At 41.8% G+C, this 17,796-nt stretch overlaps 2 long non-coding RNA genes across 2 annotated transcripts in view; both read right to left on the bottom strand.

The window, feature by feature from the left end:
* Nucleotides 1-5,163: 5,163 nt before the first annotated feature.
* Nucleotides 5,164-5,454, bottom strand: LOC113037276 (uncharacterized). Its single transcript, XR_003274608.1, has 2 exons — nucleotides 5,423-5,454; nucleotides 5,164-5,337 (listed from the first exon to the last, which is right to left on the bottom strand). It is a non-coding gene; the product is annotated as an uncharacterized LOC113037276 (long non-coding RNA).
* A 2,646-nt stretch (nucleotides 5,455-8,100) lies between these two features.
* The window catches only part of LOC113006881 (uncharacterized), a 35,465-nt gene continuing 25,769 nt past the window's right edge, over nucleotides 8,101-17,796 (bottom strand). The window contains exons 2-3 of the long non-coding RNA XR_003269819.1: nucleotides 9,415-9,518; nucleotides 8,101-9,082 (exon numbers count right to left, since the gene is read on the bottom strand). This is a non-coding gene — a long non-coding RNA (uncharacterized LOC113006881). The remainder of the gene's footprint in view (nucleotides 9,083-9,414; nucleotides 9,519-17,796) is intronic.

Below are 17,796 nucleotides of genomic sequence, written 5' to 3'. Positions count from 1 at the left end.
ATGTTTAAGGTTGTGTTTGTCTGCACATCTGTAGCGCAACACACACACATGCTCAGTGAGTCCCCTGCTGAAAGGACGAACTTCAAATCCACTGACCAAATGTCAGAAACAAGGTGGATAAAAACACATTGTGATATAGCAAACATATAACTCTTCTCATTGGCTCCGCCTTGTTCCGGCGTGTCACTTCTCATCAGCACGTCCTCAACACCTAATGTGGACCTTGTTAATTTCGTGGACATCTAAAGTGGTTATTTAGTTATTTGCAGGTTTGGGCAGCATGGGGCACCTAGCCTGGTGATTCTTACGGGATGCGTGTCCAGCCGGGATTCAAACCCGTGACCTGTTGTTTCAAAGACAGTCATGTTGCTACCACACTAATGTTCATGGTATTTCAAAGAGTTACATTAAACATCATCTGGAGGCTGTTTAATGCACCCTGGGATGAGAATGCTCCTCCTCCTCGCTACCTTTACACACAACATGCCCTTTGGAGGCGGTCCTTGATGCACAGCATGTGTGTCTCTTGGCATTGTTAGATAATGGTCTTGCAGTCCTAAAACATTATAAGGGATGACTGTGGTTCAGGATGATCAACCAGGATTTAGTGGTTTGTACGCTGTTCAAACCTTTCTGATGCATTTCGTCTGCGCTTGTGTTTTACTTTCACTCACTGGTTAAACTGACACACACGTCCCTCAGTTGTCATGCGCTGGGCATCAGAGCCATCTCAGAGCTCAAGCTCAGTGATTTGAATGATCAGGATCCACATCTTAACAGCTATGCTCCCAATACTTTTAATCTTAATAATTAAAATGAAATGAGAGACAAAGATAAGCAACATGGGCGTCCATCAGCACGACTCGTTTTTACAGACAGCCTCTAATGGCCACTCGAGAAACTGCAGTTTTTGACATTTTGTTTTTGTTTCCTTTGCCTCTGTACTGAACATACAGATAAAAGTACAGTTTCTAAAATTTAGACTGCTCCTCTGGGAGTTCTGCTGCTGGGGTCTCTGGAGAGCCTTTGCCTTCATTGTGACTGATGATGATCAATTCCTGAAGACGAACAGGCGCATACCTTTCTGGTAAAAATAGGTACCTTAGACAGTAAATGAATCTATTGTTCCATTGTTAATGGAGACGGGCCAAATACTCTTTGTCTTTCACTTGTTGAGAGTAAATTTTGCATAAAAATCTTTTCCATTTTTCCCGGGGCTTTCTATCATCCTGCTCCTCACCCTTCTCTCTCTCTCGCTCTCTCCTGCTCCTATACCACATCACGCAATTTCATGCTCTCCTGGGGGAAGCGTCCATATTTGTTTATCTTTAAATAACCTGTTTATTCCCCCAGAATGTACTTGTTCTACTCGGAGGATGCTGGGAGGGTGTCAGCATGCGGGGGGCGACCTACGGTCCCTTTCATCTCTGCTTTTCATTTATTATTCAGTCCCACCAGCAAGTCTGCAACGAAAGGCTTCACCTCGTCTTTATCAGGCCTGCTTCCAATAATTATATTCCCTGTTATTAGTGCTCTGCTTTCTTTACTAGCACACACACACACACACACACACACACACACACACACACACACACACACACACACACACACACACACACACACACACACACACACACACACACACACACACACACACACACACTTTAGTTTTTTTAAATTAATGTTTGAAACAACAACGATTTCAAACAGGAAAAGAAATCAGTGGTGCTGCATTGCCTGCTGGTTTGTTCATTTATTAAAAACACGATGTGGTTCACTTATGATGGATATGCAACTCCGTGGATTCCATACTTTCTGTGATGTACCACAGATTCTGAGAGACGGTCGTTTTTTATAACACAGATTTTACAGTTGTAGTGGCAATGCTTTTTTTCTTTCTCCAACACATGTCTGAGAGTGAAAGAAGAAGTTCTATGCATGTACTTCTCGCACATCCTTAACAGGAACTTTGCCCTAGAGACTACAAACTAACTTTTTCTCTCAGTTTGCCTGACACTAGATTCTGCCTCCCTTTCACAACACAACCCAGGAATCATCAGTATTATGCTGCTCTTAGTTTTATGGGTGTTGGTTTTGCAAGAAGATGATGATGGAGAAAGTTCATCCATCCCTTTTCTTCCACCGATCCATTTGAAGGACACAAGGAGCTTAGAGCAGTGGTCATTGGACAGGTTACCTGTGGCAATGTTTTTGAGTTGTGGGAGATCCCAGAGAGAATCAATATCAAACCAGGAAGGCCAGCCTGCATTTGAACCCTCAACCTTCTTGCTTTGAGAATACGAAGATGGCCCTGACATAATGAACACTTATTCAGGATCATGTGATGTATAATAATAATCGAATATAGGCCACCACTAAACAATAACTGGCTAATTCAGACCTTCCCAAAGTGTGGGGCCCGCCCCCCCTGCAGGGAGGATGCGGGATGAAAAGGAAAAAAAAAAAACGCTTGGACACGGGCGCCCACACAAACGCAGAGCAGGAGATGAAGCATCGCTGAATATGTTTCCAAACCAACTTCATTCTGAGCCAAAGACTAGAAAATATGGTGAAGCAAATCTGCCCTTTGGTTTCACCTGCACAGGTGCTGAGGTAGGTCTCCCTGCAGGATTGGTCTTTCCTGTGTCTGGAGCAGCGCTGGGCTGTTTAGATCACGGACAAACAGGATCCCACATTCTTGATTTTTAGTTCACAAACACTTGTTGTAATGACTAACTGCTCCTGACATGTTGGAGATGTTTGCTCTTTATACAGTAAAGTTACAGCTGGATACAAATAACATCAGGCTGATCCTGCCACGATTTGTCCCCCCGGTTCTAAATCACAGACAAACAGGATCTCACAGCTGTTTATGTTTTTGAACACATTTTGAACAGAGAGGCGTTTTTTTTTTTTTAAAAATGTATTGACAGCAATGTTGAACATTATTACACAGGAAAAAACAACTACAGTAAAATAATGACACCGTGACGCCTCTGCCTTTGTAAATGGAGGGACAGTAACTGCGTGTAAAACCTGCAGACAGTCAGATTAACAGTATTTCGTCTCTATCATTCTGCAGTTCATCTCATGTAAACAATAGCGTGGCCACAGCGTGACGTGGAAAAAGGCACATACCTTTGACGTTGAGTGACGAACTCTGTATTCCTCGTAAAATGCAAAAAAAAAGTTTTAAAAATCTCAGTTTTCGGTGATTGGAAACGCCGTTTACGTGGACGAAACAGCTGCGCTTTCAAAAATACCCGTGTAGGTGCGGACGCAGCGTAAAAGAGTTAGTAGTTTCTTTTATTAGCACCTGTAGTTTATTGCAGATTACTTGTATTTGCTTAATTGTTTACTAAATGTTTGAGGTGTGAAATAAACCGCAATGGAGCAAAATATGGGCGTGTGTGGTTGGAGGATGTGTGCGTGCGTGCGCGCCGGGGGGGCGCGAACATTTTTCTTGTAAAACAAAGGGGGGGCAGCAAAAAAGGTTTGGGAACCACTGTGTTAATTCAGACACCTTAATGTCATGTTTCTGGGTCATTGGACCCAGTTTTCTATATTTTGCATTGATTTTGTTCCTTTTCATGTCACAGAGTCTGTTGGTAATTTCTGGTTCATGTTCTCTTGCCTGTCAGGCTCTTTTGTTGAGCCTGTGTCTCCTGTGAGAATCTGTCTTGTCGCCTGTGTTTAGGTTTCTGTGCATATCGCTCCCTCGCCCTCTGTGCGTCTTAGTCATGTCGTTGTGTTTCGTCTCCCTTTTCCGTTCACGTTTCCTTCCATGTTCCCTTCCCTGTGTGTCATGTGCATTCATGTATGTTCTCTCCAGTCGTTCATGTCTCTCTGTCTCTCCCTCCATGTCTCATCTCTGTTATCTGTATCCATGTTTCCTTCGATGTGTCTCCTCCCATAGTTTGTCTTGTTCTGGTGTGCGGTCCTTTGCAGCTGTAGGATTTTACATTCAACATTCTTTGGATAGAAGAACGAGATAAATAAAGATAAAAATAAGTTTAAGAGGTAATGCGCACATTATATACAGAGATAAAATATCTAAATGTATCTGCAGGTACAGTTCAGGTTCCACGTTCTCAGCGTTAACTTTTAGTTCCCAGTCTAGTTTATTGTTTAGCTTCGTCTATGGTTGCCAACTTTTTAACTTTCAAATAAGGGACACTATGGAAACACAATGCACAACCAGCGGGGCATAGTGTAAATGTGCACTGTATGTGACACTGCAGGCTATGATCAATATACGGGAAATTTAAGGTAGAATCAGGGACAAAACAATGTTTGCTCATTAAACAGGCCATCCCGGCTACAACGGGACAGTTTGGCAACCGTGGCTTCCTCTTAGTTCTCCTGTGCCCTTTGCTTTTGCTTATTGCTAACCAGCCTTTAAATGAATGTTTCACATTTTGTTAAAGTAATGTTTCTGTGAAGGTTCTCAGTCATCCATCGTAGGCTAAGGAGCTTGGAAAGAAAAGCATCTGGACTTCTTTAGGTGGCTTGAAGACGTTTCAGCTCTCATCCGAGAAGCTTCTTGGGTTCTAGCTAGCCTCACAACTGAGACCAAGTCCTTAGACTTAAATTAATGTCGTTGCCACACGTCTTGGGTTCACACTACAAACAAAAACTCTGCAGCTGCAGCCTTTTAACATCTAGCTAGTAAGTGATATCTATGGCATTAAAATTCCCAACAGATGAAATGGAAATCACATGGCTGTTACTTCATCAGATTCCAACTATACCTTGTATGTCAAAGACGGATGCATTCTCGAAGTCCCTCTGCATGTTGATGCTATATTTTGATGCCTGCATGTAGGCTTTTTGGAGCCGTGTGTTTATCATATTTAGGGTGGAGTGCTTAATTGCTAGCTAAGGCTAGCTAGTTAGATTAGTATAGTATCTGTAAAATAGTGGCAGGAAAGTAGTAGAATTTCAACTGGGGCACCAGCCATCTCTCCCACTATCTGGGAAAACTTAAGGATTACAAGAAAAAGCTCAAGACATTGAACTGCTACCAAACAATCCATCATCCATCTGCAGGATGCAGCACAACGCTGTAACTGATGAGACCCAATGGCTTTAATGCTTCCATCTGTCACGGTATGGCATGGCACACCGTGGAAGGAGTGGGGAAGGAGGACCCAGGCGCGGTACTCTGTGTATAAACAGTGCGTTTATTTACAGTGATGGAAACAATAACAGTAAATCCCCGTGCTCTCCCGTGACTCCCGTGTCGTGTCTTCCCAAAACGTCCGTGCTCCGTGTTCTCCACTCTCGTGTGTCCACACACACCCCGTGCCTGCTGCCCTCCGATGTTCCACGCTCCTCCTGAGGGGAAAATGACAGAGGCAGCCGTCAAGACACTTAATTCCAGTAGGCATACACTCAGACTTTAACTAAGCAGAAGACTAACGTGGAGTCTCATGCAATGATCCCGCGTCGGTGGGAGCTCCAAGACTCTCCTAAGTAGCTCCCCCGACGAGCCCTGATCAGCGGCAGGTGTGTGGCTTCGGGTGTGGCCAGTCCTTCCGCAGGGCCACACCCCTCAGGCCTGCAGGTGGCTGAGCTCCATCCTCCAAGCATCCCCGCAGACATAAACACACACACTCACATCTACAATCATGGAGGAGAGCAGCAGCAATACCAAAATACATATAATAATAATAATATAATACATGGCTGCTCAGGGATCCTGGGTCGCCCAGTCCCAGGACCCTGACAATCTCAGTGCCAAACAACACGGGACAAACAGAGGTCAAGCATCCAAATCTATATTGGTGGAGTGGCATGGACCTCAGTAACAAGTGGTTTCAATCCAATGCATCAGTCTATATCAAAAATAATCATTAATAATAATTACTAATACACTTTATAATATCTTGATGCATTCTCAATGATCCAGGTAAGTAATCTCCAAAAGTTGCTTCTGTTCATCTGGACGCAGCGTTTTGTGGGAGAAACGTTTCGCCATCATCAGGTGACGTCTTCAGTCTCAGCTGACTGCAGGTTTCAATCTTTTTTTTTATTATTATCTCTTTTATTGGGACAGCTGTTGAACATAACAGTAGTATGCCTTTTTACACTTTCTTTGCTGTCACATTTTAACTTATAATTGAAAAATAAAGAAGAAAGAAAAAGAAAAAAGAAGAAAAAAGAAGAAAAAACTAGGGTTAGGAGGCGGCAGGGCAGGTAGGTTTACATAATACTCAGGGTTGTAACGTCATATACAAAATCACACCTCATATGCTTAACATAGTCTGTCCATTTAGACCATATTCCGTAGAAGGTATCCCTCTGAAGTTTAAGAGAAAATGACATTTTTCCCATCGTATAGATCTCTTGTACAGAATGTATCCAGTCTTCAATCGTTGGTGGTTCAGGCTTAAGCCATCTTCTCATAAGAGGCTTTTTACTTGCGGCCAGAAGGACATACAGGAGTCTTCTGTCGTTGGAATTCAGTTTATCCGCTGGTACATTGCACAAAAACATGGTCTCAAAAGATGAAGGAAAAACAAATGAAAAAACATTTTGTAAATGATCATGGATTAGAGAGCAATACTGGCTAGCTCCATCTCCCCCACATCTCCAACATTTATCACCAATTCCTCGATATCTTTGTTGAGCAGGGGTAATGAAAAATCTCATAATGCTTGCAGGTTTCAGTCTTATCAACAGGACATTTGCACAATGACTGAAACCAGCCCAGTGAAGCAACAATGGGCTGGGAGGGCAGTTCCTTAATCTTAATTATGCAAATTCTCATGACCACTGATCAATAACCATGAGTCCCATTCACAGAGAGTTGGTGAATGGCTGCAATCACAGCATGTAAGATGGTGACAGACGTACCCTTAGGCCCCTCCTCGATTCAGAGATGGTCTTTCCCTTTTCACGTAAATGGCCTCCTTGACTCCGCCCTCAAACCAGCGTTCCTCCCTGTCCAGGATGTTACATCCTCATCATTGAAAGAGTGTCCACTGGCCTGTAGGTGTAAACAGACTGCAGAGTCCTGGCCTGACGAGGTGGCTCTGCTGTGTTGTATCATCCTCTTAGCCAGAGGTTGTTTGGCTTCCCCGATGTATAAATCCTGGCAGTCCTCCCGGCACAGCGTACACTATGCTACTCTGTGCAAATGTCCTGTTTATAAGATTGAAACCTGCAGTCAGCTGAGACTGAAGACGTCACCTGATGATGACGAAACGTTTCTCCCACAAAACGCTGCGTCCAGATGAACAGAATCAACTTTTGGAGACACTTTATAATAATTCTTATAAAAATATGACATCATACTGTAGCAGTGCAAATCCTCCTACAACTGTGAAAGTAAGAAAATCCCCCAGAACACACTGGACTCTGCAGAAAAGAAACAGACCAACTCTTTTCTCAAGTGCTGCAGGGATTTCATTCAAGTCTTTCACAGACTACTGGACTGTAGCGCCTGTACAACACTTTCACCTCACCCTGTACGCCTGTAAGAAACAATACTCTGACAGCATTTTGTTTCCAGTTTGGTGTGAACCTGAGAAAACCGCCAGCGCAGTATGAGAAACACTTTGATTTCCCAAGCAAAGAAAACACAGAACATCTTTGTTTCACAAGTTTTCTGTGTTTGCAGGTATAACTTTGAGGTGTATAAATGTTTGTAGTAAAGGAATACATATTTAAATCAGTGATTTACTGATGATGAATTCAGTTCAATAAAGTATTCAAGCCTCAGTCTGGCTTCAGCTATGATGGGTTTTTCAAACTGAAATTAAGAACACATCAAATATTGATAAGGCGGCAGAAACAACCACAGCGTCATCTGTGATATTTCAAGTTTTCTGAGTTATTGTGTCATTAAATATGCTGAAATTTGTATAAAGATTCAACAATAAATGTGGAGTAAAAAAAATTAATGTTCTAAGGATCAAAGTTGTCTAAAATCTCCCTGCATGAGAACAGAAATTTAAATAACAATAATGATCAACTAACTTTGTTTGTTCTTGTTTCCAACATTAGCAACAGCTTGATATTTACCTCCGAAACTGAACATGAAACTGGTCCAAAACCTCTCAGTATTTTCTCGATATATCAAAACTATCTCTGTGACGAGGGGTCACATCATATTTGGAATAAAAGAAAAAATACTTTGGCTTCGATTTAATTTGTAGGGAAACAGTAAATTCAAGCATCAGAAACTGATTATGCTCTTATTATTCCAAGACCACCATAAGAACTAAAGCTTCTGTGTAAAAATTAAAGGCTGAAAATGACAAAGCTGCTGTGATTCAATGTTGCTGCATGAACAAAACAAAACGGTTTAATGAGAGCTGTGGAATAAGGAATTGGAAGGTTAACAAGAGAGCAGAATAATCCACATGATGTAGCTGAAATCAGAAAATCAGAAGCTGAACCGAGAACCAGCTCACTTATCAGTTAATAACCTGAGCGCTACTGAGGACAGAGCTCGTATTTAAAGAACCAAACTAGAGAAAATGTGCCTACATCCTTCTCAGCACTCCTTTTAAATTAGATTAATTAACCACTGCAGATGAAAGGAACTGCCTCAAGTGAAGAAATGCGTCTTATCTGTCAGTATGTAAGCATGTGTGTGCGAGACAGAGATGCAGGACGAGACGGTGCACCTGACTAACAGTGCAGATATCCCACAGAAATAGCAGCACAGACAATTTACTCTCAGTGGGAGCTGCTGACGCAGCCTGCAGTGTGCGATTTTCAGCTGATTGGGAGTCACTGAGCTCTCTTTTCCTACACTGGCCTTTTGTTGTGGGGAAGCTCTGGCATACATATGTACCTGCCCCTCGTCTCTGTAGAGCTCATTGATTTTCCTCTTTTCTCAACCACCAAGCCTTTCCCTCAGATCAATGCTCCCGAAAAGCTTTTTCACCACAGAAATGTCAGGCGTTAACTAGTGGAGCGTGAAGGGCAGAGACTGTTTCCAGGTTCAGCTCCTGCAGAAGAGGCTCGGGGCTTTTTGAGGAGCTTGGAGATGTCGGAGGCTGACAGAAGAAAAGCAGGAGAGGCAGGATCCAAATAGCCGGCTGTCATATCCACTGCCACTGAGATTGCCCTGCCAGAGCATTCATACAAGTGCAAAATGTAGGTATTTATACAGGTGCTCTCATTTTCTCTCCATTAACACAAATGAACTGTCACGTACAGATGCCATTACTATACACGGGTACTGGGAGAAAGCATGGCCCTGCCATATTTTACTCAGACGTTTAGAAATTGGGTGTAAGAGTCCTGCAAATTGCTTTAATGTTACCTCTGGACAGCCAACTAAATTAAATTTAGGTTACTAAGTCTGACTTCAGGAGTATCTGCAAATTGTTTGCAAGAAATACTTTGCAGGTGCTGTGCACAGAAAAAGTTCTGGGTGACACTATAAAGAAAATGTACCAGAATAAGAAGCGTGTTTCAGCTGCCGTGTTCCACAGCGTGCAGCTCCACGGACGTCAGATAAAGCAGATTACAGGAACATCTGGCATTGTGTGGGCTGATGTCTGAGGAGAAAAGGAAACAGAACAATGGGAACAATTTAAATGTATAAAAAGAATCCAAATAGAAGAAGATACGGAAAAAAATCACAAAATTACATTAAACAAAAGCAAATGAAATAAAACAGATAGTGTTGGCTGCTCCAGCAGAAACAAGATACGATTCTGCCTCTGGACTAATTACGTGCACTGCTGGCTGCTTGTATTTGTCAAAGTGATGATGTGTTTTCTATGACAGTTTAACAGGATACACAGCTTCATAAAATGTGTGTGCCATAGTAAAAACTCTATTAAATCAATCCTTCCATCCATCTGCGTCCTTCCGCTTAAGCAGTGAAGTCAGATTCAGACCAGTGATTTGATATAGTTGCATTTCCAGGGTTTTACACAAACTTCAGGAGCTCAAATACATGTTCAATATAAAACATATCAAAAAGTCAGGACAAAGGTAAGTACATACCATAAAAATGAATGGGGACGTCACCTGGAATAGTTTGCATTTAATAGATGTGCCTTGTTGAAAGTTAACACGTAACTAGCCAAGTTTAAACTACTACTAGTGTTCAAAGGAGCTTGCCGTACATACTACTAGTGTTGTCAAATAGCCTTGTTTTAACTGAGTAATCCACATTAGCATATGTAAGGAACAACACGAGTCCGTTGTTACTTCATTCTGGCTCCACAGTTTCCACTGGAGGTAAAACAGAGCCAGGCCTGTGTTTTTGTGATGCCATTTCAAGCTGTACAGAGCACCTAATAAGTCAGGCACAGGAAAGGGGAAGTGGATCTGGCCAACTTCAAAATAAAAGAACCACGCAGACCAAAGCCGCCATTTCTGAAACAATCTCTGTGACTTGAAGTTATGCAGAATTTCCACACACGTACTGCAGAAATTCGTATGATTTCCCTGATGATAATCTTATCTAACAGATGAGAGTATGAGGTATTCCAAACCTGTAAAACACGTTTAAGAGAAAGTAATCACTGACTTTCATGCTTTCCATTCATTTTGAGCATTGAGCCTGTGATCAAAGTACAGCTATATGAAGCACCCAGGCTCATAAAGGTCACGTGAGAAGCTGCACACTCTTCACCTGCAACGGTCACTGTGTGGTAGTTTATCTTTATTCATCACAAGAAATCAAATGAGAATCTTAAAGAAATGTGGGCTGAAGCTAAAGCTTGTGTAACACCTGCCAGTGATACAACTTCAAGTAGAAGATGTTAAATCAATAAATAATCAGTGAACTCAGATTTTAATTCAACATCATGAAAAGATCAACCATCAGTATCTAATTTTATCAGGACAACAGTCCCAAAGTTTAGCCGCAGTAACAAACACACAGTAAAACTTCATATTGGTCCATGTTGGTTATGTAAGAAACTGTTAAACAGCTGTAACCCATAGACTGTAAAATGGCCTGCATTTGTATAGCGCTTTACTCAGTCCCTAAGGACCCCAGAGCACTTTACACTACATTCAGTCATTCACACATTCACACACTGGCCATGGCAGCTACATTGTAGCCACAGTAGCGTGTAGAAGACTGACAGCAGGATCTCAACTATTTGTTTGCAAAGTCAGATTTTTGAGTCCAGGTTTCTAATCATGTGGCAAAGACTTACCAATCACAAGTTAGTAATGTCTTAATGCATACCGTGCTATATCACTGTTTCGAGGATGAGGTTTTTGCTTTTGCTACCAGACGATGCGCCCTCTACTGGCCATTAGAAAGAATTTAAGCTTCAGGTCCTTCAATCTGGGAGCTTTGTTCGATTTTGTATTTGCAGGGTTTGTTCCCTTTGCACCATTTTGGGGGGATATCCAGTAAATAATGTGGTTTGCTATAAGGAGCAGTGTGTCCTTCAGGTGTCACTAGAGTAAAAATCTATTATTTTATTAGGCTTTTACTTATTCTCTCTTTTGGATCCAAAAATCCTGACATGGCAGCTGCCAACTTACAAATGTTAAAGCTTCAAGACGTGGGGCCAAAATGCAGCAGTTACCAGCAGTTATCAGCATGCTGGTTGATCATCTTTTATATGCACAGTTTATGGTTTGCCCTATTCAGAAATTCTTTGCTAACTCTTGCTTTGAGTTAACAGAGAAACAGCTTTGAGAAATAAAACATCCACAGAGTCAGAAGGTCAAATGTATGGAAGACAACAAAAATACACCCTGGGTGGAAAGCATGGCACAGGTCGGAGAAGTTGCTGTCTTTTTGCAGTTAAAGTAATGGAGGTTAGCAAGCACATTGATCTGTTTTCTTCCTACAGCTCCTTCAGATGGAGAGGGGAAGGTTGCATCCTTTAGTTAGTTCAGGTGTTGTGTCCTTGAGTTTATTGGTGAGACTTAAACAGGAATGTTAATGTTAATAAGGAAATGGGGGGGAAAGCTCGAACAGCCGGGTCAATAGTTCAGTGGCAATAAAGTCTAAAGCTGCCTTTGGGCACTGCAGGTTTCATTCACAACACATTCAGGTCAGATGACTGCGTGCTGTTGGTGTGATACAGGAAAGAAACAACACTGATGTGATGTTCCACACAGTGATGTTTGACCTCCTACAGAATATCAAGTGTGACACTGAGACACCTCCACAGTAAAGGCTTTTTATAAAGGTTCATGAAAGTAAATGAATGTATCTCATTAAGACTATAAAACTACTTTTTCTATATACATGTCAAAGGCTGATGTGGTGATAATGGAATCTAAGGCCACGGCAGAGTTTCACAGACTTGTTGACTTTGAGGGAAACTTCCACAGGAGACCATGGCAACAAGGAGACTGATCAGGTTACTGGGAGAGAGAAGAGGCAGGGGAGGTAGGTTAGTCAAAGATGAGTCAGTTAAGATCATCTGGACTGACCTACAGAGATGTTCCAACAAATGTTTTGAGACTAGCAAGGACACCAGCCACTGGTTTGCTCTGTGGCACCAGCTGAGGTCAGTGAGTATTCCAGTAAAGGAGTCCAAGTGGAACAGACCAGTTCAGCAGAGACAGGTAAGTGGATCAGAGGTGAACTGCACTGGAAAGCAGGAAAACAAGGACATTAGGCTGGAGAGTTTACAGGGACATAGGAGAGTCATAAAGGAGCTTTATGACCACTCTGGAGATGCAGACAGAGACTGGGTGCTGGAGCTGGTCCTTAAGTGCTGGTTATTGATGAGGCTGATGAGCAACATGAGCTGGCCGAAGAGCAGGAAACCAGGAGACTTACAGAATACAACAAAAAGGACTATGACAATACACACATTTAGTCCTTCAGGTGCATCTAGTGGAGTTTCTACATTCATTACACAAAGCAATCATTTATTTTTTATTTATCGTTTTACAGAACTATAGTTCTGAAAGTAGCGTATGGTGTTTTAACCAGAGAACATGATCTCTTTATTCATCTAACATGGCATCATGCTTCCAGCGTTTGCTCTGTTTGACTAGAGTATTTGCATTGAGCCATATTTGTTATTTTTCTTTAGCTCGAGGCAAACCTGCCCTAAAATCAGTTTTATTCATCATCCAGGTCTGTGTCCAGAGACACATCAATATGTTTGCAGTTCGATGGGGATTTCACAAGTTATAGGACTATTTGATTCTTCCTGCAGGGCTTTGGTAGGCAAACATGGAAAAGTGATACGACTGATAATATGCACCATGTTTGGAAAAGTCTGGAATAAATATGAAAGGAGGTGAAGGCAAAACATTTGTTCCATAGTAGCAAAGCTGATTGAAGGTCTGTTTTAATTCCAGCGTCAGTGGCAGCTGAGCAACATTTACCTGCCACTGATTGCAGCCCAGTTTGACCTGTTTTTGACAATCGTGTAAAATTTGCTTAGCAAATCATGAATAATGGTTCTGAAACCAAACACATGGGCACTTACCAACTCTACCATTACATTTCAGTGCTGGAGATAATGACCAGAATTCAGCTTCTTCCAGTGATGCCATTCAACGAAGTTTGAGCATGTCAAAATGGACAGAAATGTAAATTTCTGCATGGTACACCCAGGTTACTTTTAAAATGTATTCCACTACAGATTACATGCCCCAAAATGTATTTTGTAACTTATTCCGTTACGTTACTCAATGAGAGTAACGTATTCTGAATACTTTGGATTACATAATATATATACAGTGGAACCCCGACTTACGAAGACCCCATTTAACGAAAAATTCAAGTTACGAAGGCACTTAACGGCAATATTTCTGCCCGTGTTACGGCAAAATGCCCGCGTAATGAAATCCGCTAGCTCTTATTGGCTGAGCCCACAATGCCTTCCGAATCATGTGACAACCCCCTTGGCTTTCGTACTTGAGCTTCGCTGTTCCACTTGAACAACGTGTTGTTGTTGCAGTTAGCAATTAGCCTGTAGCCTATCGTTCACTCAAAAGGCGCGATGGGTGCTTCGACTTACGAAAGACCCTCAGGAATGAATTAATTTCGTATTAAAGTCGGGATTCCACTGTGTCATGCTTTTTTACAATTACAACTACATGAATGTCCTATTGCTGTGTGATTTATTACTATTACTGAAGGTTACTCTCCACACCAACACCAGCTAGATGTTTAAATCTTAACATAAATGAGTAACAGTAGGTGGACATTAGGTAAGGCTGCACTTTTTGCAGCGATCTGGTGTAGAAAACTATTCCGCGCGTATATAAAACAGGTCCGCGGCTCCGAACCGTAGTAAAGGGACCTCTGGCTAATACGTCGGGTTCGTGTCGGCTCGTAGCTGAAAACTAGCTTTACTTTGTTGTCTGGGTCAACTTTGCTAGCAGAGACAGAGAGAGGCGTTGAAAGGCTGCTGCAACGGGGACTTATTGTTTTTGGAGGAAAACACAAACACGGTGTACAGTCGAGTCTTAATAGCTTACTTACAGCTGGGCCCTCTGTTTGGCTGCAGTGGTTATTATTATATTTACATGCTTCCAGCTCCCGTTTCTGCTCGGTGACAGCTCCTACTTTTCCTTTCTCTCCCTCCCCGCTCACAGACACATAAGCAGCACGGACTACACTGCCCATCAGGCTACATGCTTTAAGGCGATGCCTGTAACACTCAGCCTGTTGCCTTCATACTAAACCTTTTTTTTGAACAGTAAATTTTTCAAATAATTCTTCTCATCATTATGCGGCTGCAAGTAGAGGTGACATGGGCCGCGAGATTGAGACTCAGGCATTTGAGCCTCTTTTGTTTGGGTTTCCAGCGGCGAGGAATTACCAGAAACAGAGAGAGCAGAGCCGAACATATGAAACAGGAAAAGACCGCCGTGTAATCCCTTTATTTCAACAAAGTAACTGTATTCTAAATACCACCTTTTTAAATGGTAACTGTAACAGAGAACAGTTTCTCATATTTTGCATTTCAAATACGTAACGGCGGCACATGTACTCCATTAGAAAAGAAGAGAATAATCCTTTAATTGTCCCACCAGGGGAAATTTGGTTGTATCAGCAGCAGCGTTACTCCCCAACACTGAACACACCTCATCCAAAAAGTCTGCCTGCTTCAGTTTTTGTGTTTTTTATTAATCTGTTTCTAATGAACAGTTTCTTAGTCCACAACCAATCGATGACATCACAGTGGCTATGCTCTTCTCCTGTATGTACAGTTACTCATACAGTATGAGTTGCAGTTAGACTCACATCCCACAGTAATATCTGTATTAAGAGTTGATCACAGTGGCGTCATTATCTGCGGTAAAAAGCAAAGGTCCATGCATGCAGTTTAATAAGACTGAGGAAGAAAGCTTTTGGCACCAGTGTAATACTATCTCCTCAACTCCTACCTGGATGTTATTGATACTGAACAGGCACACTGTGTCTTCGATGGAGAGCAATCTCATACCATCACAATGTAAAGTGTGTGTAAATGAATTACACACGTCGTAATAGAATGAGCGCTATTTGTCCTCAAGAAGAATCTGAAGGAGACGTCCGCCCCTCACTGCTGGCTTCTAATGGAGTAATTAAAACAGAGGAAGCATCAGTCATGTTTCTCTCCTGGGAGATAAGCTGTAGGGGGTTAAAAGACCTGAAATCAAAAGCTCACAGCAAATCACACACATCCTGCTCAGAAAACTCCCACACTGGATCAATTACATTATGCTGGAATACTAATTACCAGTGATATGGGAATAATCAGCCAATTAACTCAACACAGCATCAAAACCCCATGACGTCTTCGAGCTGGAATGGAAACAATTCATCAGCTGCCTCAGAACCAAACTGTGAACATACCTGCTGACAGTGGGTCATGTGACACAGGCCGAGCAGCTGGTACTGACACCTAGCAGAAGCCATGTTTAACAAGTCACAGTAGCTGAGGTGGAGAACTGGGTTGCACAGGAACAATCTTGCTATAAATAACATAACAGCCAGATTTTATTAAAGTTAACAAAACCTCCTCTGGTCTGTACCACACAGCAAGCAGTATCATTAAAGTTCTCTCTGTCAAATTGTCCATATTGGAAACATTTTGGAGGAAGTAGCAATATTTTTATTTTGGGTTTTAACTTCCTCATTTAAAGCATAAAGCTCCGCCCAAAGCTCCCAGCCATGTTTGGTTCATAATAATAACCACTGGAGCAAAGCTTTTTTATTTTTTATTAGTATTTTATTTGAATGTTACTACATATGTTTTTTAATAATGTTATCAATGTAGGAGTAAATTAGCAGGTGTCTGTCTGACATACCCATAAAGTCGAGCTACTTAATGCCTTCATCTGTGAGTCCACTACAGTTAAAGAAAGAAAATTCGATCATCCGATAGTGCGCACAAAGGTCAGTAAATTGTTTTGACCGTGCAGAGAACTTAAAATGGACCAGCTACACATTTGTCCAGCTGGCAGACTTCAAAGAAGTGTAAGAGGAGTGACGGCTCAGCTGTCTCCAGCTGTCTTTGTCCACAACAGAGACGAATCAACGCTTGTGTTTGCCAGCATTAGCTTCTTAGCACTCCAGCTTCTCCTCCAGTTGTGCTCAGTTCTGGAAAGAAAGATGGCAGCAGATACAATGACATATCACTGGCTGATGTTATAGTGCACACTTTAATTTGCAATTCACTTTTTAAGAGTGAGAAGTGAATATTTTAGGGTTGTGCTGCTCACCTTTTGATTCCTCGCCCTGTTACTAGAGTAGAATCCATCTGGGGATTCGACACACTGCAAATATGTAGATGTTAAATCTTACCCGGCTTGTATTTGTGTTTGAGCCACACAGACGACTTCCGACTCAAACTGAATTTAATTTTGAGATTTTTTACAATGTCTCAAAGTGAGGGGAAAGAAAAGCCAGACACAGACGTGTGTGAGTTTGCTGTGACTGCAAACGATCACATAAATGTCTGCAGAGCAGTTTATTTTTCTACTGATCAAATTAATGTTAATTAGCAACTGCAAGCACTGACCAGCAGCAATTACCATTAAGCAAAGCTCTTTACCAGATAAAGGAGGAGAAGCATGTAAATGGTGTGCATGGTGGTTATGGTCCACCTCCCAAAATCTCTGTGAACCAGTTTCCATATTCACACATGCTCAACACCACAAATTGGTGGGTTACCAATCGTAGCATCGGCAGCAACTCTGTCCTTCTCTGTTTGCTGTTACGCAGACATAATTGGGGTACAATAATTGCATTTCATTGGCACTAAATCACAGTTAAAACTGAAATGTTAAAAGCCCCATTGTTGCTCACTGGATTTTACGCACATTGTCACACAATTACACTGCTTTGTATCTAGAAATAGTTTTTGAGTAGATGGTTATAATTTGAGATCCACTTTCCTTTCCCTTCTAACCATTTGGCAAATAGGACATTGCATCAAATTAGCCCTTCCTCTGCTCTCACAGTACGACTAATGAAGGACACTGAGCTGCTATTATGGTTAGCCACCAACAAATATCACCTCAGCTTATTCCAGCCAGGATAACTTGGATGACAGTAAAGACGTTTCTGACTCACTTGCTTCCTCCCGTCTCTGTCTTTATGATTGCTTGAGTTATTTATACGGTTGTGTTAATGACTTATTTTGACAGGATTGTTTGTTTTTTCGTGTGTCATATTGTGTGTTTGCTCCCTGTCTTTGTCCCTCGTTTCCATTGTGGTTCCACCTGTTCCCAATCAGTCCTCCTGACGTTTTTGTCTGTTTTGGAGGTTTTTTCTCTTTGATTAACATTTTGTTTTTATCTGGTTTCTATCAGCTTCATTAGTTTGTTCTAGTTCTACATCCTGTAACTGTCTGTGAGCCCACATCTCGACACACTCATATATAGTCAGAATGAGGT

The sequence above is a fragment of the Astatotilapia calliptera genome, chromosome 15 (assembly GCF_900246225.1).
Source record: "Astatotilapia calliptera chromosome 15, fAstCal1.2, whole genome shotgun sequence".
In the NCBI taxonomy this organism is placed as follows: domain Eukaryota; kingdom Metazoa; phylum Chordata; class Actinopteri; order Cichliformes; family Cichlidae; genus Astatotilapia; species Astatotilapia calliptera.
Note: the sequence above shows the minus strand (reverse complement) of the source record. Positions and strands in the feature narration are given on the sequence as shown.